The sequence below is a fragment of the Pyxicephalus adspersus genome, chromosome 9 (assembly GCF_032062135.1).
Source record: "Pyxicephalus adspersus chromosome 9, UCB_Pads_2.0, whole genome shotgun sequence".
NCBI classification, from domain to species: Eukaryota; Metazoa; Chordata; class Amphibia; order Anura; family Pyxicephalidae; genus Pyxicephalus; species Pyxicephalus adspersus.
Window position 1 is genome coordinate 4,796,643 of NC_092866.1, and position 22,895 is coordinate 4,819,537.

The following is a 22,895-nucleotide window of genomic DNA, read 5'->3' on the forward strand; positions in this document are numbered from 1 at the left end:
CAACCAAATTGTAATGGTGGTGGAGGGGCCAAGCAATTCTGTACAGGGGCCTTCCAGTTGGCTGCATTAGCCACTGCTACTAATTGTACACATATACCCCATGCGGAGATTACTAGTAGCTGAAAGAAGCTAGAGGATTTAGAATGCTGGATGACCACTTTACCATATCATGGAGGAAGGGCGTATACGTGACAGCTGTTGGGATTGGATATTAGCTGCTCCTCCACCCCGCCCCCAGGGATATTGGTATCAATTGTCTGTAGCTACATCGCTTATTTCACAATAATACAGTGCTTTTTAATGTTATTTTTCCCCCAAAGAAATAACCAGCATTTCACATGATGTGAGCGCAGCTGTCTAACGCGGGACATCTCGTAAGTTTTCTGCTCCTCGCACGCTGAGATATTGTCACAACAGTGTAGGATCTGTCAGACTAGAAAACAAGGGAACCAGAAACCATGAGGTTAAATAACTACTTGTGAGATATTCCCCATGGATATGCAGCTCTTATTTCTCTCTGCCGGGGACAATCACTGCCATTTAGGTTTTATTTCAGATGAAATATATAGAAGGCTTACAAAACAAGGGATCTGTAATCATGCACAGCCAGTGTTGTGATCCAGACACCCCTGCCAGATGGAGCATGGTGGCCGCATCCCTGACCTCACTCTTCCCCATGGCAGTTAAAGCAAAACAGCTTGGTCAAGGAATTCAGCCAGTGATTGGACAATAAAGGGGCATCAGGATGCTGATTTGGAGCTCTCTATTCTGATTGGCAGGCTCTCTTTTTTGATTGACAACTCTGTGCCATGCCACCTGATTAGTTTATTGGCTTGCTGGACTTTTTTCAACCTGATTACCCTGATCCTCTGAAACAGGAGATATCTGATTCCTATAAAGGATCAGAAAGGATTTTTTTACTTGATAGAAGACCATGCTTGTTTTTTTTTGCCTTCCTCTGGATCAACCATAAGTTTCTGGGCACTGTATTTTCTTATTTGGTTGAACTCAATTAACTTTTTTTTCAACCCTGACTACTGTGATCCTCTAAAACAGGAGGAATCAGAGAGGAATTTATTTATTACCTGATGGAGCAAAGTGGATCATGCTTGTTTTTTCGCCTTCCTCCGTGTCAACTATGAGTGTATGGGTTCTGTATAGGCAGGTTCACACTCCAAGGATTTTTTTTCACCCTGACTACTCTGATCCTCTAAAGCAAGGAGATATCTGATTGCTTTAGATGATCAGATAGGAATTTATGTAATATCTAATGGAGCTAAGTGAATCATGCTTGTTTATTTGCCTTCCTCTGGATAAACAATGAGGATTTGGTTCTGTATGGGAAGACTTTCCATTTTTTTTACTTTTTTTTTACCCTGACTACTGTAACCCTCTAAAGCAGAAAATATCTGAGTGCTTCAGAGGGTCGGGAAGGATTTTTAGTTACCTGATGGAGTGAAGTGGACCATGCTTGTTTTTTCTTCCCCTTGATTAACCACAAGTATATGGGTTCTGTGAAAGCAGGTTTTCTGAAGTTACACTCCAAGGACTTTAATTTTCAACCTGATTACCCTGATCCTCTAAAGAAGGAGATACCGGATTAATTCAAAGGGTCAGGGAGGATTCTTTTTTTTCTACTCAGTGTAGTAAACTGAACCATGTCTGTTTTTCTCACCTTCCTCTGGATCAACCACAAGTATTTGGGTTCGGTATAATCAAGTTTTTTTTTTTTGGTTAAAGTCAATAGACTTTTCTTTTTCCTTATTATCCTGATACTCTAAATTGCTTTACAGGATCTGGAAGGATTTTTTTTTAACCTTATGGAACAAAGTAGACCATACTTGTTTATTTGCCTTCCTCTGTATAAACAATGAAAACCCAACAACCTTTTTTTAAAAACTGACTACCCTGATTCCCAAAAGCAGGAGAAATCTGATTGCTTTAGAGAATCAGAGAGGAATTTATTCTCCCCGATGGATCCAAGTGGGCCAAGTTCATTTTTTTCACCTTCCTCTGGATCAACTATAAATAAATGGGTTCTCTAAAAGCAGGTTTTTCATTTTTTTGGAACTCATTTGACCCTTTCCTAATTTGACTACCCTGATTCTCCAAACTAGGAGACATCTGATTACTTTAGAGAATCAGAGAGGAATTTATTTTTCCCTGATGGAACAAAGTGATCCATGCTCATTTTTTTGCCTTCCTCTGTAACAACCAAGTATATGTGTTCTGTAAAAGTAGTTTTTTTTTATTCACCCTGACTATTCTGATCCTCTAAAGCAGGAGATATCTGATTGCTTTAGATAATCAGGGAGGAATTTATATATTACCTAATGGAGCAAAGTGGACCGTACTTGTTTATTTGCCTTCCTCTGGATAAACCACGAGGTTGTGGGTTCTGAGTAAGCAAGCGTTCCATGTTTTTAAACTTAAAAAACATTTTTTTTAAACCCGACTACCCTGATCCCCTATAGCAGGAGACATCTGATTGCATTAGAGCATCAGAGAGGAATTTATCTTACCTGATGGAGCTAAATGGGCCAAGTTAATTTTTTCACCTTCCTCTGGACCAACTATGAGTAAATGGGTTCTGTAAAAGTAGTTTTTCCCTTTTTTTGGAACTCTACTATTTGACTACCCTTATACCATAATGCCAGGAGGAATCTAATTGATTTAGAGGATCAGGGAGTTTTTTTTTTTTTTTACCAGATGGAACAATGTGATCCATGCTCATTTTTTTCACCTTCCTTTTTCACCTTCCTCTGTATCAACCATAAGTATATGTGTTCTGTAAAGGTAGATCTTTTATTCACCCTGAATATTCTGATCCTCTAAAGCAAGAGATATCTGATTGCTTGAAAGATCAGGGAGGAATTATTTTATTGCCTGATGGAGCAAAGTGGACCATGCTAATTTTGTTTGCCTTCCTCTGGATCAACCATGAGTATATGGGTTCTGTATAATTAGTTTTTTTGGTAAACTCAATGGATTTTTTTTCACCTTGGCTACCATATCCTCTAAATTTGCTTTTTTTTAACCTGATCCTGATTTTTTTTTAACATGATCCATGCTTTCTTTTTTCACCTTTCTCTGGATTTACAATGAGTATATGGGTTCTGTATAAGAAGGCTTCCCATTTCTTTCCATTTTTTAACTCAATGGACTTTTTTTTTTAAAGCAGAAGTTATTTGATTGTTTTAGAGAACCAAAGAGGATTTTTTTGTTTCCGGATGGAGCAAAATAGTTTTTTACCTTCCTCTGTAACTTCATGAGAAAAAGGTTTTTTTTATGGGGAATTTTCCATTTCATCAGTGCACTTTTTTTTATCCTGACTGCTCTGATCCTCCAAAGCAGGAGATATCTGATTGCCTTGGAGCAGGCATGGGCTACGAACGACCCGTCAGGCATTTTTATCCGGCCCGCTTTTACACATAACTCATATTAGTTCATACAAACACTCTCCATCCAATACTGGCCGGGCCCGTCTGTCAAATTCTAAAACTCATTGTGGCCCCAAAGTCAAAAAGTTGCTCACCCTGGCTTTAGAGAATTTTTTAGAGCAAAGTGACCCAATGTTAGAGCAAAGTTACCCAATGGGGCAAAAGTGAACCATTGCTTGATTTTTTTTTCGCCTTCCTCTGGCTTTTTCCTCTTACATACAAAAACCGTCTCTCTTTAATTTTTGTTCCTCACACTTTTTATGCCATTTTACATTCCACTTCGCGGCTTCCTTCTTCCGCCTCGTTATTTTATTTAATTAGACAATGGAGAAAATTACATTTTTTTCTTTTTCACAAGATGATTCTTGTTTTTTTTCCATTACATGTGTCACACGCAGCAACGTCCCCGTTAACGAGGTGCGTTTCCCAGGGGCACCGCGCCAGACATTCACGTGAATAATTACCATCCGGCGCTATTCTTGTCATCAGGCTGGAGTGTGACACTGTTAATGATGAACTGTACCTGGAGCATTAATGTTTTTTTTCCCTCCACTTGAGAATAAAAAGATAAATGGAATATTGAGAGAGAAAGAACAAGGGAATGCAAAATATTGAGTTTTCTTTGTCTGGTTACCGGGCCAATCAATCTAAATTGTGAAACGCTTTACTTACTGGAGGTTTTAATAACGTACGACGGTCCCATATATTGCAAAATAAAATCATTTTTGTATTTTAGGTGCAGAATTCTGTGTGATGTGTCATTGCAATACATGACAATGCACTTTGCCTGCTTTTCACCCCAGAAGAATGGTGCCATGTTTGTTCAGGCATCATCCAGAGCCGCTATCTACATACTGAACTGAGATGGTAGATGATTTGGTTTCTGGCTGTGTTCACAAATGTTTGACACAGATAAGCCCCTAAGTCTGACACAGCAGCCTCCGACCGTGTTACAGTGATGACTAGGGGGAGAGGAGACAGGGAAAATGCCTTCATCTGCTTGAAGCAGACTGCATTTTTTAAGCCTGAGGGTAGCTTTCCCGCCATGGCTTTGAATTGAAACGCAAATGATGAGCTTTGGACTGATGTGATGATCTCTGCGCACCTTAACAACAAGGCAAACAACTCCTACTTACCTTTCCAACCATTTTGCAGTTACAGTTTTCCCATTGGATGGTGGTTGTTAAGGGGTGGGACTTGGCAAGAGGCAACATTGTCATTGGGTGTTGGATGTCATGGCAAAGAGGAGGGTATTCTGCTCCTGACAACCACCAACCAATAGAAGCGCTGCCTGCTGTAAACTTTAACAACACACTGGCAGTAGATGTTTACCTTGCTAACTGTTTTGTTGCTTATGTTTTCAAATTTTACAAACTTGTAGCAACAGAGTTCGGACATAGTGGGTCACCTTACTGGTTTCAGGGTACGATCTAATAATTCTTATTTTCAACCAAGAATCCCAACTTTCACCCAGGATTCATACATTTATTCAAATAAGTTCTTGGGTGCAAACATTTATAAATAAACCCTACTGGGTGAAAATAAAAAAAAACTAATGCAGCCACCACATCTAAGAAGTTTCAATATATTAATTCATATGGATAACTTGCTGGGTGTTGTAGTTCACCAGCAGCTGGAGTCCTCCGACCTGACATCATTATATAGCAATCCCCGTCTGGGGATCCATAAGACGTCTTTCTCCGTTTAATTGCCTTGCCAATCCCAGTTGTATTTTTTCATTCTTCCACACATAATCACATGCGATCCTCCTAGGAAATATCGCAGCCAAGCCTCGGCAAATGCATGCAAATTACCTCTCCGCTCTCCCGGACTCCTCCGCACCGTGGTGATAACTGCGCAGTCTATTTGCCGCTTTTTAACATTTCCTATATTTGCTGCAGTTCTGCAGGGACCCCCAGGAGCTGGCCGATTGGCCAGTTTAACGCCGATACAAAGATGGCCGAAAATTGGATTTATTGAGGGGCTACGGAATCCAAAACTACATTAACATTTAAATGAAAGGAGGGAGGGGGAGGGGTACAGAAAGTTCTGGGGTTTTAGGGATTAGGCTGCCCCATTGATCACTACGCGCCATTAAATTGGATTGTTCTTGTTTTCTTTTATGTGAATACTGAAACCTTAGTTTGCGAGCGTGAAGCAGAACTTTCAGCAGATATTAAAGCCAACCTCCAGCCTCCACTTCATTAAATCTGCCCTCCCGACTCCCCCTGATTAATTCTGATCTTTGGCCTCTCATTCACTAAATTTGCCCTCCAGCCTCCCCTTCAACAAATCTTCCCTCCAGCTTACCCTCCATTAAACCTGCCTTCCAGCCTCCCTTTGCTTAATTCTGATCTCTGGCCTATAATTTACTAAATCTGCCCTCTAGCCTCCCCCTGATTAATTTTGATCTCCAGTCTTCCCTTCATAAAATCTGCCCTCCAGCTTTCTCTTGCTTAAGTCTGCCTCCTTCTAGCCTCCCCTTTAATAAATCTGCCTTCCAGCCTCCCCTTCCATAAATCTGCCCTTTGGCCTTCCCTTCAGTCTTGTATAGCTGTATTGGCTCCCCTCCTAAACTGAAACTGCTTTATTTAATTTTAAAGCACAATGTGAGATTCTCACAGTATACATTAGAAACTGCAGCAAATCAGACCCTGTCTTATTCTCGGCTGGAGGAGGTCCATCATCATCTAGCCCCTCCCAGACTTACTGTCCCTATCCCCACTCTCTATCATTCATAGTTTTTCAAGAATGAAGGCTCAGCCTCACATGGGCATTACTTAGGACACTCTGTATTTAAGGTCTAGGAATACTTCCTTTTATTTCTTCACATTAAAGTGGAGAAATTATTAATATTATTATTATTAAACAGGATTTATATAGCGCCAACATATTAGGCAGTGCTGTACAATAAATAGGGGTTGCAAATGACTGACACATACAGATAGAGACACAGGAGGAGGTGAAGACCCTGCCCCGAAGAGCTTACAATCTTGTAGATAAACCTCATTATTCCACAAGGGAGATTTCCCTTCACTTCCTGTCTCATAGACAAAAGAGGAAGTGAGTGAAAATCTCTCCAATAAACAAATTCCCATGATTGGAACAAGCGTCCTCATTGGAGGATTCTTCTAACCTCCAGATCCAAGGACATGAAACATGTTAGGGGACCATCGGTAATATATTACAAATCACATCTGCAGCCAATAACATCAAACACTGAAAGAGCCACTTACATCCGCACCTACCTTGGCGCCTGTCCATAATGGCGCGTGAAGGTTTCTAGTTGTAGATGTTGAGAAGGTCATCCCTCCCCCCCCCGGTATGTTTTCTCTTTCTGCTCATAACACGCAGACATTGTCTCCAACATTCTGCTAAATTAACCTAATGATGTCTGACAGCTAATTTTGTGAGTGATCGGCACGCGCGCCGGGACCGGCTTTTTAATAAAGTGAAGGATATTACAAGTGAATTTAATTGAAAAATAAAGTGCTTTTTAGAACTTGAAATTACATTTTTCCTTCATCATAGAAAATGGATTTTCTTAATCCCACCGCTGTTAAAAGGCTCGCTTGTCATTCGATAATTTACTCGCCGATCTATAACCTGCAGCTTGGCGTTCTGCTTCTCACACGCACTTTGCTAAGTTTGCGTCGTGCTGAGTTTGGTGAATAATCAGCACACTTTGCAGCGGTAAGCTTGCAGATGCATGACGGGCGACCTTGTTTGTTGTTACTTTATGTTCCCTGTTAAAGAGCGAATTCGTGAAAAATTGAGCTCCAAACTGCTGGGGACGTTGAGAAAATGTTAAAGCTGTTAAATAAATTCCCTCCATTTAACAGTAAGGAAAATCATTGCACTTGTTATGTATTTTAGGATTTTCACATAACTACAAGCTTGAACTTCCATATTTTATTATTAAATTACAATAAAGAAAATTGCAAATTGGCCACTAGAGGGGGACATCTTACCATAGATCAGAAAGCTTAGGTTGTGCACACATGTCAAACTATTGTTGCCGGAGATAAATGGCTGTGTTCTCGGGTAAATATCTGATATGAGTACATTGGTCCCGAAGTTTCCCCAATCACAATTGTTTCCAATGACAGAAATTTAAAGTGTGTAAACTGTCTTAAGCTGTGTACACACATCAGATAATTGTTGTCCAAGATGAATGGTCATGCTATTCTCAGAGGAAAATCTGACATATGTACAGTGGTCCCCTGACAACATTCATCAATTCGCCCCTGTAGACTGATGAACAACCAATCAGGAATAACTGCTGTGCATTTCTATGGAGGAGAGCACAATGGGTGCTGCTTGCTTGTCCCCCTCCCTTCTCACCATTGATCAGAACAGCGCTGTGTGTTCAGATCTCATTCTTTCACTTTTTACTGGAAGCAATTACAAAATATAATTTCCAGCGACAATCATCTGATGTTCATCGGACATCTGTACAAGGCTTTAGATCGTTCACATGTGGTCAGCACAGGCAGGAGACTGGAGCAGAATTTTCTCTGGAAAAGGTGACAATTTTAATAATTGAATTTCTTTTTTTTAAAACTAAGATTTATATCCATATAGGGGCTCTAAACTATTTTACACCTCAACTTAAAATTTTAAATCAAGAACTTAAAAAAATGTGGAGTTTGGAGGAGATCTAAATAACAATATTTACACAATTATATGGAATTAATATGTTTTTTTTGCACTAATGCAGCCAGACTGTGTAGAGGTTGCTGGTGGTTGTCACTATTCTGAATGGACACTAGAGGGCAGCATAGCACCTCTCTCTTTGCATTGTGTATAGATGGGCGTGGTCACACTTGCAGCCTGGGTTCTCTACAGCACAACAGGGTGGCTACAAATGATGATATTCTGAATGAAGCATGAGTTGTGTCCACGGGTATTAGGATTTGCATTCTTCTTTGAAGGATACAAAGTATTTATGGGGAGTAATTAAAACAACAAGCGTAATGAATGTATCCATAAAACAAAAGACAAATAAATTTTTTGTTCTGGATTTTAAATACGCCCTAATAACACATGCCATTGGGTTTTGTTACTAGAAGAGACTTGTAAGAGCCATTGGTGACAATGAGAATCCTAAATAGACATCACTAAGCAATGACCCCCTTGTGTAGAGCAATGGTGGTAACACAAGCAGCTCCACCAAAGTCAACCAATGGCCAATGGTATGGCTGAAAGGCTGTATAACGATATTACAAGCCCGAATGATCCCCCTATAAGTGGCGTTTAGTCTTCACAACATGAAAATTGACAATTCTGTACATTTTGCGTAACATCAACAGATCGTCAGAGAGAGTCTGGGAGGGAACGCCATCTGCTCCAGAGTATTGTAGGAAATGATTCTACTTACACGGTAAATACAGAGAGAAGCAGAGAGCAACTTCAATGCAACCATTGTCAGGAGACAACACCTAGATTGTTAGTGAGCAGCAGCTGCTGGGTGGAAATGAAGCTGTCGAGTTGTTGAATTCAATTAAGGAAGTTTATAGACACTTGTAAGGAAAATGTTCTGCAGAAAATTGGAGGAGCCAATGGGGCAGGGGGACAATTATACTTTGGATGATGATGACTTCACAAGGTACAGCAATGGACAATTTTAAAGTAGACCTCTCAGGAAGTCCATGGGGTCAAAATGGGAAAGTGATGTGTTGTGCTCTTTCATGGTGCTGTATCTACTAAACCTCTCATCCAATTCTCCTATCTCCAGGCTGGTGGACCCCCAGGAATCTAAGCAACGCTGTAGAAGATGCCGGGCTGATGAGGGCAAAAATGAACCTCCAAGTAAAAGGTTGGGACCAGGGTCAGCACTTCCATTCTGTGCAAAAATAAATGGCCATGAAAGCATTCAGTAATTCTTGGTGGGTTTTCGTGGATGGCCTATGGACTGGTTTAGGGCACTGGTTTGATATCAGTGTGAGATTGTTTGAGATCATTAATTAATAGATGAATTTGACCAGTTGTCCTCTACATGACCTCCATTTGGACAACTTTTGCATTTTCATGGACTTGTTCCCCTAAACCAGGAGTGGAGCAGTATTGCTACATTGGTGAGCCATTGGGGGCAGTTGTAGAGGAGTGGGTATAGAGGAGTTCTATTTTTTATTCCGTCATAATTACCATGCTTCCAATTTCAGCACTGCATCTTGGCATGGGGCCATCAATACTCCAGGGTGTCACACAGAGGTGTGGCAACTTGATTATCCAGAAGCCCCTCATGTTTGGCTGGGGCACCTTAAGTAGCAGCATGGCACTTTGAATTTGAGCAACACATCACAACAATAGTACCAAGACCTTCTGCATTTGCTTGAGACCCCTGTGCCATCTGTGACCCCCGTTATTCCAGGTGTTCTTGCCTCTGTTTGCCAAGATACGATTCTGCCACTTCTCCAGTTACTAACTACATCGGATCACTGACCACCCAGACTTGGCTTGTCCTCCAATACATTGTTCTGGTACCTCACATTACAGCTGCCTGCTCCTCTGTGTCTGGAAGCCATAACCTGGGGGACGTCCTCAGCAGGATTAACCACTCCTTAAAGGTGTTCTGGTAATCACTAGAGGCTTCTAGGACTCTTTGCTTCGGGCCTAACCATTTAAAATTACAGTACCAAGGACCCACAGTCTGTTCCATTGGATTCTAAACCTTGTACTTTTTACATGACGACTTATCTTTGTGTTTTTGGCTAAGCTGGTGTTGAGCTTTGGGTGTTCAGGTTAAAAGAAATAAGTTCACGTTAAAGAGGAACTGCCTAATGGGTGCAAATCACCCTAATATGTAAAAATCGTGCACAGACTGTTGATCCAGAGAACATCTGATTGTCTCAGGGAATTAGGAAGGATTTTGTTTCCCCTGTTGGTGCAAAATAAATTAGGGTTTTTTTGGCCCTCTTCTGGATCAACTATGTCCAGTTTTCTATCTGGGATAAGTTTATTTCCCTAGTGGTTGAACTTGATGGGCTTATGTATTTTTCAACCTGACTTACTACGTACCGTATTTTTCAGACCATAAGATGCACTTTTTTTCTTCCAGAAGTGGGGGAAAAAAGTCCCTGCGTCTTATGGTCCAAATACAGCCTACACATATGCTGTTAAAAAAAAAGTTTCTTACCGTATTCCTCTCCTGTGTGCGTGTCTCCTTGATGCTGGCTGTGCAGCACGTGCCTGCTCCTGGCTGCAGTGCAGAATGAAACTGAAAGTAACAGCCGGCATTCTGCACCAGGAAGCAAGCTGCTGATCCCTGCCTAACAGAGATCCCTGCCCTAACGGAGATCCCTACACTTAATTACCGGTAAGTGAACAGAAGGGGACAATCAATGGCATAGAGTGATCAGAGGGGAACAGTCATTGCATAGAGTGATCAGAAGGGGACAGTCATTGCACAGAGTGATCAGATAGGGACAATCATTGCATATAGTGATCAGATAGGGACAGTCATTGCATAGAGTGATCAGAAGGGGACAATCATTGCATATAGTGATCAGAAGGGGACAGTCATTGCATATAGTGATCAGAAGGGGACAGTCATTGCATATAGTGATCAGAAGGGGACAGTCAATGGCAGTAATTTTGTCTTTTGCTGACTTTATTTGTTAATAATGGTTCTAAATGCTGCTGTTTACTTTACAGGGTTGATTACATGTGTTTATGACTGTGATGTTGGTTTTTAATGCACATAAAATATTTTAGGACAAATATTTTAGGAAATATTTGTTTCAGAATCTTTTTTTTCTTCATTTCCCTTCTCTAAAAACTGGTGCGTCTTATGGCCCGAAAAATACGGTAACTATGTTCCCATGTGCAGCTGCTGTGCAGCAATGATCGTTCCAGGACCTGTCCCCGCTGAACCTTGAAGGTGCCATCTTCATTCTTGGCTTCATGGAATTCCGAAAATATGGACGATCCTTTTTGACCATTGCATGTCCACTGATGATGTAACTCCTACACATGCTCACCTCCCCATAACCCAACTGGTACAACCGCTATCAAAATGCCTGATGTTGGCTGGTGTATGCGCAGGAGGTACATTGTCTTCAATGGCGGTGCTGAGGTCTACTCCATGCACTACATGCACCATATGGTGAAGGTGTTAACCAAAAAGCCATCAAGAGCCAGGGCTTTATAATTTTGAGATAATGCATTGCTTATTTACCAGGAGCTCTACCTTCTGGTGACTTTTTTGTTTTGCAAAGTCTGTTCCGTGAGTTATGGGGTGGTGGTGGGTGGGGGCTTCTATTTTTTTGTTTTTATAAATCCCAAGCCCAGTGGCCTTTTAAGCCCTCAAACTTCACCTTTTGCTTTGCATAAAAGAAAACTTGAAGATAAATTTGCAACACAAAGCCTTGGCTCTTTATAAGCATTTTACTGCTCAAGTCGGAAGCTGATTCATTGCATCCCGTAACATAATAAATGCTTATTGACTTACTCTTCCGAAACAGGTCATAAATAAAAGAAATCTGTTGTTGCCGTTATGTATATACTGTGAAAAAAAATGGCAAAAAATATTTTTGTTTAGCCTACAGCAGCCAAAATGATTTCCAGATAAAATACCTGTCTGCCGGGTGTTTAAAAAAAAATCTGAAAGCTTGAACTCTGGGGCTAGTTATTGTGAAATATAAAGTTATATTGAAAAGAATAGAGTTATTAGTGTATGCGAGGAGATACTTGGCGTATTTCACACACCGCATTTCTGGGCAATTTCAGATAAGGGTTCACGGCAGAGAGTTCATAATAAATAAATATTCCCTCGTACATCCGGATAATCTATTGGTTTATGCATCGCTGGAATATTTCTGCTTTGAGGATTTAACAGCTAGGCTGACACAAGAAAAACGACGTGCGTTCAGGTCAAAAGGCGAATTAATTTTTACTCTTTTACCCAAGACGTGGAAAAAGCTTTTGATGACGGGGGTTGTTTAAAGGGAAATGGTAATGTATATTAAATGAGCGCGTATTATTGTATTGTGCGCCTTTAGAGCAGGTGTTCTCAACAATGGCTCCGGGAAACCCCGGGGTTCCTCTAGGGCAGTCCTTATCAACCTTTTTAAACATGGGGAAACCCTTGAAATAACTTTTAGGTTTTAGGAAACCCCTTCTATAATTAATATGGGCCTGATTTATTAAAGCTCTCCAACTGGATCACTCAGTTTCATTGATGAAAGTGTATTCTCCCAAGCTTTGGAGAGCTTTAATAAATCAGGCCCTATATCCACAGCTTAGCATGGTGGTCAGTGGGAAGAATGTCTCTTACATTGCTGGCCAGTGGGGAGAATGCCACCCTTACAGATAGGCAAAAACATCAATGGTGGCAGGTAAACTGACCAGAGAAAACAAATTGCTTATTGCTCAAGGAACCCCTAGCAACCTCTGGTGGAACCCTGGTTAAGAAATACCGGACCAGAGGTTGATAGCTGTTTCTCTAACTGTGGCTGGTTGACCTCCCATTAAATGATGACTGCATAGATCTGGGACCAACACCACTTGGCAGAGCCAGTTGTAGCACTTTAATCCCCCTAGCGGTAATCCCAAGTGTGACTTGGGGTGAATTTTACTTGCAAAAAGCGGTAATCCTGAGTCACACTCAGAGTCGAACTAAAAAAAAACCCACTTACCTTGTTCTGTCGCTGTTCTCCGGCGTTCTGGTTGTCCCCGCAGGTCCTGGAGACACGTCCTTCTTTCTCAATCTCCAGCCGCAAAGTGCAGAAACGAGATCTATGGGGTTTCCCGGTAAAGTCGGTACATGCGTTGGTGCGGGTGGGTGGATCGGCAGGAAATTCAAATAATTTTGTATTGGATTCAATACAAAATAACTGTATTGAGTCCAATACAAAGAAATATTCATATATTATACAAATAATGTAATATTATTTATTATTTAACTTATGATTTTCGTGTTTTGTTTTTCAAAGTTTATTATTAAATTTATTAAATATCAGTGAGTTGTACCTAAGAATTACAACCTACAATGAAAAATACATTTCCACGCAAAAAATTGTACCGCTAGGGAGGTTACTGATGTTTTAGATGTGTATAAAGGTGATATTCCAGCCACCACTGCAAGAGGGACATTGTTTCCAATGGCCACCGATTTAGGAGGCTTTTTCCCCGTTCCCTGGTTCCCGGGTTCCCTGAAAAGTATTTTTGGGGTTCCTCAGGGGTAGAAAGGTTGAGAAGGGCAAAACTGGAGTAATGCCCAATATTGTGCCAGTGTAGCCCCTCTAGTTATCATTACCTCTCTGTACCATGGCAATGCCATCATCGGCTTTTCTCTCCAGAAAGATGGCGCCATATTTTGCCCTCACTAGGGTCACCATGTAATTCCTGTGCTTGAAATGGTAATTCAGAGATCACACAGTCTAGTTACAAAGTTACAATGTTGTAATCTGATCACTGGGGAGAGGAGACTAAGGAAACACTGCCTCTTGCATGCAGAAGATGGATGAAATCATCTGAGCTAAGACAAAGTCACCAGACTTTTGCTCATTACCAGTGTTTTATTGATGGTGGAGATTTTTGATACAATAATACTGTTGCTGTTTATTGTAACAACAGAAATGTATTTATGCAGAATAAAAGGTCCATTTGATGTCTACAATATGGAGAATATTGACAGTTTGCAAGTTTAATTAGAATTGGTGCTAAGTATAGAATCTCTTAGTATAATCACCACCATTTTTGCATTTTAGAGACAAAAGGAGAGGATTTGGGTGTAGTAAGCAGACTTATTTAATAATGTTGGCTGCCATTCAAGCTAAAATAATGAGGACATCTAGTGGTGGAAAAGGGATCCTGCAGGGAACAGCTTTGGATCAAAGGTGAGTATATTGGCAAAAGCTGCTTTTAGAACTAATTTTATTATAAAAACTATTTTAAAATCTGTATTTTAATGCAAACTTCATTTATTTATTTCCTCTATCTAATGTTCTGCTTTAAAGAGCAATTGTCACCCAGCGCGAGATGGCCCTATCTTTAGGGTGTATAAGTAAACAATGGCAGCTCATTAATGTAAACCTGGAGTTGTTTGCATGAACATCCCTTATTTCTCTCTATGATTCTAAGCTCCAGACTAATGTATTCCATTACCATGGAAAATAGCTGGTGCCTTTGTTCACTTTGTCAGTTTATTGTTAATGTAATTGCATCCAGGCAGGCAAGTGAGTGCGCAGGCTGGTATTTCACCGCTGGGATCACCTGCAATAAAGGCATATGAGACTATTCCAATTATTACACGGATATTATGGCACTTTCAATGCTTGTCACCATCACAAATGCTCATTCAGACAATGCTCAGAGAGGTGGCGGAGAATGCTCATGACAATGTATGGATGCAGTTAGCTGAAGTGCAAAATTTTTTGTTTGTATTTGATTGGGGGGGGGTTTATAGATCTGCCCTGTACCCTTGTGAAGCGTTTGCTAAATTGCTGCAGGTGGGAGTATAGGATTCAGGTTTTATGTCAGCATTCACCCTACCAGAAGTCCCCTCTTTTTTAAAATGTAATCTTTAAACTGACTTTTAGTGTACTACATCTATCTATATCTATCTATAAATCCCTATTTTTTTATATTTTTGGGCTGACACCACAGGAGTATTACTCTCCTCCCTAGAACCCTATCTCAACAGTTATCAGTTCCATTAGAAATTCCATAACCTAACAATTTATAAATACTTATTTGGAATATTCTCCAACAATTCTCACCCAACTGCCTACATTTACTTGTATATATACTTATATACTTACATACTTATATATATATATATATATATATATACAACTAGGTTGCTTCAGGATTGGAATCATCAAATATCTTTGACCAACATAGGAATCCTAAAGCCTTTTCTCTAAGCCCACTCTCTTTTTTATAAATTACTTCAATCCTCAAGAATACTACTGATACTCTGGATTTTCAATTAAGTCTGTACCCTCCCCTGAGGAAGCCATACTGCGAAACGAGTCAGGTAAAAAAATTTACCTACGCTTTCAAATGTTTCCGTACTTTTTATTTGGATCATGAATATTGTTTCATATGGAATCTTGACCTCATAGGTCTATGTGTTTGATTTTGACTGTGATTAGCTCAGTTGAGCTCTGTTTACCTTCCTATGTTTAACTGCATACCTTACTATAGTTGCCTTAAAAAGACGTTCTCTTTTCCTTTTCTTTGTCAATGGTCTACATCCAGATCCTCCTAATCTCTAATTCAAGCACAACTCACTTGCTATTCTTCCCTCCCTACCTGCTTCAAGCATCCCTACACTTTGAAACCTTTTCATTGGTCACCCACTCACAGCATCCTGAATTAAAGTTTTGGCACTCCCCTGAGGAAGCCAAAAGGCGAAATGCGTCTGGAATAAAGACAACTTTCTTATTACTAATTTTGTCTACTTTTATGCTTGATCCTTTATATTGATTTCCCAATTGGTATTTGTCACTCATTATTATTTGTCACTTATTACCAGCCACGTGAACGCGGTTGTACTAACCTTGTCCCTATATTGTAAATATTCTAAAAGACTTTTCCTCTTTTCTCATTTCACTATCCATTTCTCTATCTGACTATCTATCTATCTATCTATCTATCTATCTATCTATCTATCTATCTATCTATCTATCCATCTATCCATCCATCCATCCATCCATCCGTACTGGTGAACAGGAAAGCTCCTTAATATGTTCCCCAAATAACTGGAGCTCTGTCAGTTAGCTTATTTACCCAATAACAGGCACACAAGAAGTGAGAAAGAAAGAGATGGAGAGAGAATCAGCTAGCTCATATATATCAATGGGTGTGCACAGCTCAGACCAATAATTGGATCTGGGTCCCAATAAAAATTGTTCTGTTTCAAATTAAGATTAATATAGTAAAATCATATATCCTGGCATTATGGAAGTTGCTGACTTGCCAGGATTCACAGGCAGTGTATGTCTTTAATAAAGCATATATGTTCAATCAAATGTTGTTTTACTTCAGCTCAGTAGAATACAGATTTTGTTCTTGTCTAAGCTCAAATCTTTCTCACTCCCTCTTTAAATATATATATATATGGAGATAGAGAGTGAGATAGAGAACATATATGCACAGGGGGATCCTTAATGGGTTCCCCAAATAAATAGCGCAGTCAGCAGTCAGCTTTTCACCCAGCAGCAGATTCTCAAAACAGATAGAGAAAGTAAAAAAAATCATCCAACTCACATATACTGTATAAAGGGCTGTGCACAGCTCAGACCCATAATTGAATTTGGTTCCCTAGGAATGGAGGCTTTATTATTGGTGAATCCAGTAGTACATAGTCACAGTTAAAGATTGTTCTGCTTCAAATTAAGATATTTACAAAAATCATATATCCTGGACCCACATTATAAGAATTTGCTGACATGCCAGGATCCACAGGCAGATTATGTTTTTGATAGAGAAATATGTTAAATACAATGTAGTTTTACTTCAGCTCAGTAGAATACATAAAATGTTTTCTTGCCTGAGCTCAAATCTCTTTTATGTCATAAATACAGTCTAAGGTCAATTTTATGGGGGCAACCAATTAACCTAACTGCATGTTTTTGGAATGTGGGAGGAAACCCACACAACACGGGGAGAACCTGCAAACTCCATGCAGTTAGTGCCCTGGCTGAGATTTGAACCTGGGACCCAGCACTGCAAAAGAAAGAGTGCTAACCACTGAGCCACCATGCTGCCTTATATGTTGAGTCCAATGTAATTTTACTTAAGTTTAGTAGAATGAAAAAGATTTTTTCTTCTTGTTAGATTGCTAGAAAACCAATGACTTGCCGGAACCATTTTCTGCAATGGTAGAACAAAACCATCTACAGAACATGGAGAAGTAGGTAGTATCTAACAAGGGGATTATACTAACTAACACTACATAGAAACTGGTAAAAGGGACTACACAAAAAGGACAAATAACAATAAAAACAGGAAGTTGCAGTGGCAGCACAATTTATTTATTCTAAATGTTTAACATGTTTTTTGCTTCTAATAAACATGTCCTAGCAGGGGAAAATAAGAACTATACCACAGATTTCAGAGGTTGCCACCTTATTGCTCATCACACTGGTTTGATTCCAAAGATACAAATTAGGATCAGTTTCTGATTTAGCATTAAGAATGAGAAAACTAAAAGTTTAACTATGAGTTTAAGGGTGCAATGGGCGTTAAAGGCTTCTAATGGTCAGAGGAGAGGCTCCAACTACCACTGGCCTGTTCTTGTGCCAAGAAATGAATCCTCAAAATTCTGAATATTTTACTTCACAGTTATTTAAAAGTAAACTACTAATTTAACTGTGACTATATAAAAAACACCCACAACTGCATAAAAAGGAGAATAATGTGAAATCTGAAAAATGTATAATTTCACACAACGTTTGCTGAACATTTTTCAAACTGTACTCAAAAGTATTAATTCATTTGTGAACATTTTGCATAAAAAATTACAAAACGGATTACTTAATGTTATATACTACATTATCTAAACACCCCCCCCCAAAAAAAATTGGGGGGGTCAAGATAAAAAGCTACCCGATGTTACTCCTCACATCACAGCCTGTTTGGTATTCTGCCGTTGGGTTTGGAATGTATCTGCTGACTCCTAATGGATGATTTAAGCAAGCTTGAAGACCGCGATAAACAAATTATGGGATGTCCTTCAAAAATAATCAATAGGTTATTAATTTGTGTCACCAAACTAAACTCTCCGCAGAGTGATAGAGAGGAAGAGATTGCGGGGATTGTGGATGTCATCTTAACAACCTCGTTTGGTCAACCTTTCCTATCGGGTTCTTTGGATTATCTTCCCAAAATCAAAGCAAAATTTACTTTAACTTTTGTAGGAATTTGGTTTTGAATTATTAGTGTAGATCAGACATTCCCAACCAGGGTTTGTTGCTAGGGGTTCCTTAATCCAAGAGCATATGGGGCCTCTTCCCCACCAGATCAATTACCATTGACGCCAATGATCTTTTTGGCTATCTGTAAGGATGACATTCTACCCATTGGCCAGCAATGTAGGAGGAATTCTTCTTTCTGAGCACCAGGGTAATGTTTAGGGAGCTATAGTTATTATATAAGGGGTTCCCTGATGACTTAAATAATAATATTAAATACATTTCAAGGGTTCTCTGATATTAAAAATGTCAAGAAAGACAGGTGTAGACCAACATTTTTTGTTGGTTAAGGCTCTAAAATGTGATTTTTTTTATATGTAGGTGTGTAATATTCCCTTCATTTGGATATCAGGGAATATGAGTTGCATTCCTTCCTAACGATCTATAATGATTCATTGTGAATTGGTGGTTGCCATGGCGGTTGGGTAACTTTTCAGGGTGCTCCTATGTGATGTAGTCCTGCAGTCTTCTCCTCCTGACCACCCTGGGGGATCCTGGTGATGATATCATCTGGACAATAAAGAATATTTTGCCTGGGTAAGATCAGATGCAACCAGGTTGTCAATCAGGAAAAAGGCTCCTAATCATCCCTGGATATTTAGCTAGCTCAGACACAGCACTAAACGGTCGTGCAATGTGTCTCCACTGGTGCCGAGCCCCCTGGCTCTGCTGAGCATTTCCTCTACACCTGTTCATTAAGTAAGTGGCTCTAGAGAAGACTTGTTAGACTTTGTTAGACTTTGTTAGACTTTGCGCCTTGGCCCTTCTCAGGGCTCACACCATTTCTGTGCAAGCCTTAGCGCCCTCTAGAGGCTCTGTCTCCCCTCTCTCTTTCTGCAGCCAGTACTACAACGGAGCCATACACTTTGGAACCACATTGTGATTGGACAATGAATGAGCAGAGGCATTATGATTAAGTTAACCTCCTGCCCTAACTCGTTCCAAAGGTTTCTCCTTCTTACAAAGTGCTGTTGAACAGAAAGCTTTTCTATGTAAAAATAAATGCTATTAAGTTTTGAACAAGCACATCACTGGAAGAACAGCTTTTGCAAACTCTCGCTCCAGCATAACACTTTATCCGAATCCCTCTGCATGTAATGGGGTTAGAGAAGTTCCTTGTAAATTCCACTTCACTTCTCTACGGTATGCTGTTATTACCGCTAATACAAGGTCTGGGCAGTAAATACGCTTGCATCGTTGGTTTATTTCAACGCTCCTAAGTGTCCTTTAGAACGAGATCTTTTAAGATTTGCACATACCGCTGTCATTCTCATTTTAAAATTTTACACTTTTTTCCCTCTGTAATGTCGTCTTTATTTTGTTGTAACTGACCTCTGACCATTAAACCATTAAATCCCGCGGAGACGTCTTACTTTCCGTACATTAAAAAACTCCAGCAATTTTACTATTATCCTGTAATCCCCATAAATTGTAGCTTTCTGTAAACACGGGAAAGTAAAAAGCATCAAAAAGAAAACAGAATCATGACCGCAACAAGCAATCTTTTCATTGGCAGGAAAAAAAGACAATTTATGACCAATTTTCAAAGGCAATTAAAGAAAGCTTAGCTCACTTTTAAATTCGAAAATTCCATTTATGAAAGGACGACTGGCAGGATGTCATGCGGTGGAGTATAGGATGCCTGCATGAGGTTTGTAAAGGAATTTTAATGTATCGTATTTATTGCAAAATTGACAAAAATTGGACTGCTCTACTTTAGCATTGTATTTACTTGGATTAAAGAAAATGTTTTCTGTTTTCATATCTTTTCTTTCTTCCCTTGCCCTCCTTCTGTCTCTTCCTGCTTTCCTTCCCTTCCTCTCCATTCCTCTCTCTCTTTTCCTTTCTTCCTTCCGAGTTCTTTTCTTTCATCCTTCCTTCCATTCCTTCCCTTTGTTTCCATCCTTCCTTCTCCAATTTCTTTTTTTTTTTTTTGCTTTTCTTGCTTCCCCCACCCTTCCTTCCTTCCTTCCTTCCTTTACTTCCCTTCCCTACATTCCATTCCCTTCCTTCCTCTATCTCTTCCTTCTTTACTTCTTTAAATATTTTCTTTCATCCTTTCTTCTATTTCTTTTTCTTTGTTTTCCCTGGATGAGGAGTGAAAACTCCCTCATCTGTCATTTCCTTCTTGTTTTCCTTAATTTCCTTCCTTATTTCCTTTTTTTTCTTTTTTTAGTACATCCTTCCTTGTTTCCTTGTTTCCGTCTTGCTTCCTCCCCCCTTCCTTTTTTCTCTCTCTCCTCATTCCTTTATTTAACCTTCTTTTCATTCCCTCCTCCTCCCCTCTTTTCATTCCCTCCTTCCTTCCTCTCCCTTTCTTCTTTCTTTCCATAATTCTTTATTTCATCCTTCCTCCCTTTACTTCCTAATTTCCTTCTATCTCTGTTTTTCTCCATCTCTCCTTCCCTCCTTCCTTTTATTTCCTTCCCTTGTTTGTTTCTTTGCTCCTCTATTTCTCATTCTCTTTTTTCAATCCTTCCTTTCTTTCTCGTTCCTTTCCTTCTTTTCTTCCTCTTTACCTTTACCTTTTCTCTATTCCTTACCTTCATTTTATTATGTTCTTCTTTTTCTCTATCCCTTCTCCTTTCCAATATTTCCATTCTTTGTTTCTTGCTTCATTCCTCCCTCCCTTTCTCTCTTCATTCCTTTTCTTTTCTCTCTTTCCTTCACTCCCTGTCTCCCTCCCTTCTTTTCATCCTCTCTTTTTTCTCTTAAAAATAATAAAAAAGGAAAATGGAAGGAAGAGTTACATAGTAGTTGTAGTAACTATGTAACTCTTCCTTCCATTACCCTTTAAATTGTTTTTTTATTGCTTTCATCCCCTTGTTGGTTGTAAAGGCTTTTTGATTAAATATTTTCTTGTAAGCAATGCTTCTCTGTCCTTCTTTGTGTGCTTATCATATAACCAAAAGCTCACATTCATGTCCTTGTGATCTCTGTTGAAAGGGATCAGCAAAATTGATTTCTGATCTTTGGCAGAGACCATGTGATCAAACCCCTAGGCATATGGTCACGTGACCATCAATACAAAGAACCCTTTAACAGTGTCTTCTTTGGGACAGGTGAATATTCAGTATTTCGGTGTTCTATTATTCTCTATTTAATTATCCAAACAGAGCTTTATAATAGCTTACAAATCCTATCTGATTTGGAGGAATTTCCTTCTCTTTGGAACCCAATCTCTCATTGGTTGTCCTTCTTAAAACGATGTACAGATGATTGTAACAATGTATTATCCAGCTGCCAAATGCAATGGATTACACCCTGTAAACTTTTTATCCAATGTCTAAACTGTTTTTGAAAAATAAGTTTAAAAAATAAATAGTTACAGAAAAAAAAACAATTTTTTTGGTTCAACCAATCTTATTTTCTATATTATTAGTCACATACTTTGAGCTGAAAGTTTTCCCAAAATCCCTTAACAGAACATTGGTAAACATGCTTTATGTTCACATTAGAGAAAATGCCTGCTCTCTGCATCCCATCATATAAATATGTATTTTCTATTTAATTCTAAGATTCTTTTCTTTGACCTTACAGGCTAGCGCATTTCACGATTCCATGAATAAATAATTGTGTTAAGCTTAATGTAAATGTGACATTTTTTGAAATATTACAATGCATTTTATTTTCCACTTAATGCATTAATTATAATGCAATGGAATATGAGAATTTGTAAAGCGAGAAGAATGTCATCTTGGATTGTTCAGAAAAATAATGCAAGGGGACAAACGCTGAAGAGTCAGAGCTCATGGTCTTGACTTCCAGGGGTGATGAAAGCAGAACTGTTATATTAAATGGAAGTGCCGAGTGACAAAGGGTTCAAGTATTTCCTCTCTATGGGTCACTGATCTTCCCATTACAACTAGAGAGCTGTCAGGTGGGATAAATTGACCCAATTCCACAACAAGGCGCAACAATCGTTTAGTAATGTCTTGGGAGGAATGGCAAAAGAAATCTTTCTATTGCCCAAACCTGAACAGGAGTGTTGCTAGAATTTGTATCTGATTACTTCTAGCACATAGCGGCCAAACTGGTCCAAGAAGTTTGATTCTAAGCCTTGAATCCAAACATCATGTAAATTAATAGGAAAAGAATTCTAGTCATTATTTCTGGTCTTTGGACAGTAAATACAGCTCCAAAATGGCCTAATTCTACCAGCATGACAATGTGGTAAAAAACAGCCCAATAAAAACATGGTGGGATGGGTGCAGTGTAAAGGAACTTACATGGCCTACACAGGGCCCTCACTTCAACCCTTCACCATTGGGATTAATTGAAATGACACTTGCCAGCCAGGTCTACTTATACAGTATCACTACCTGGCCTTGTATATTCTTAATAGATACAAATTTCCCCAAAAAAACTCTCCAAAATCCATTGGAAGGTCTTCCGAAAACATTAGAGGCTGGTATAACTGTCAAGGGAGGTCAAGTCTATATTAATGCCTATAGTTTTGGAATGGGATGTCCAACACGATCATATAAGTTTATTGGTTGCCTGCTTGCTTAAGCTCCTCCACTCTCTTGAC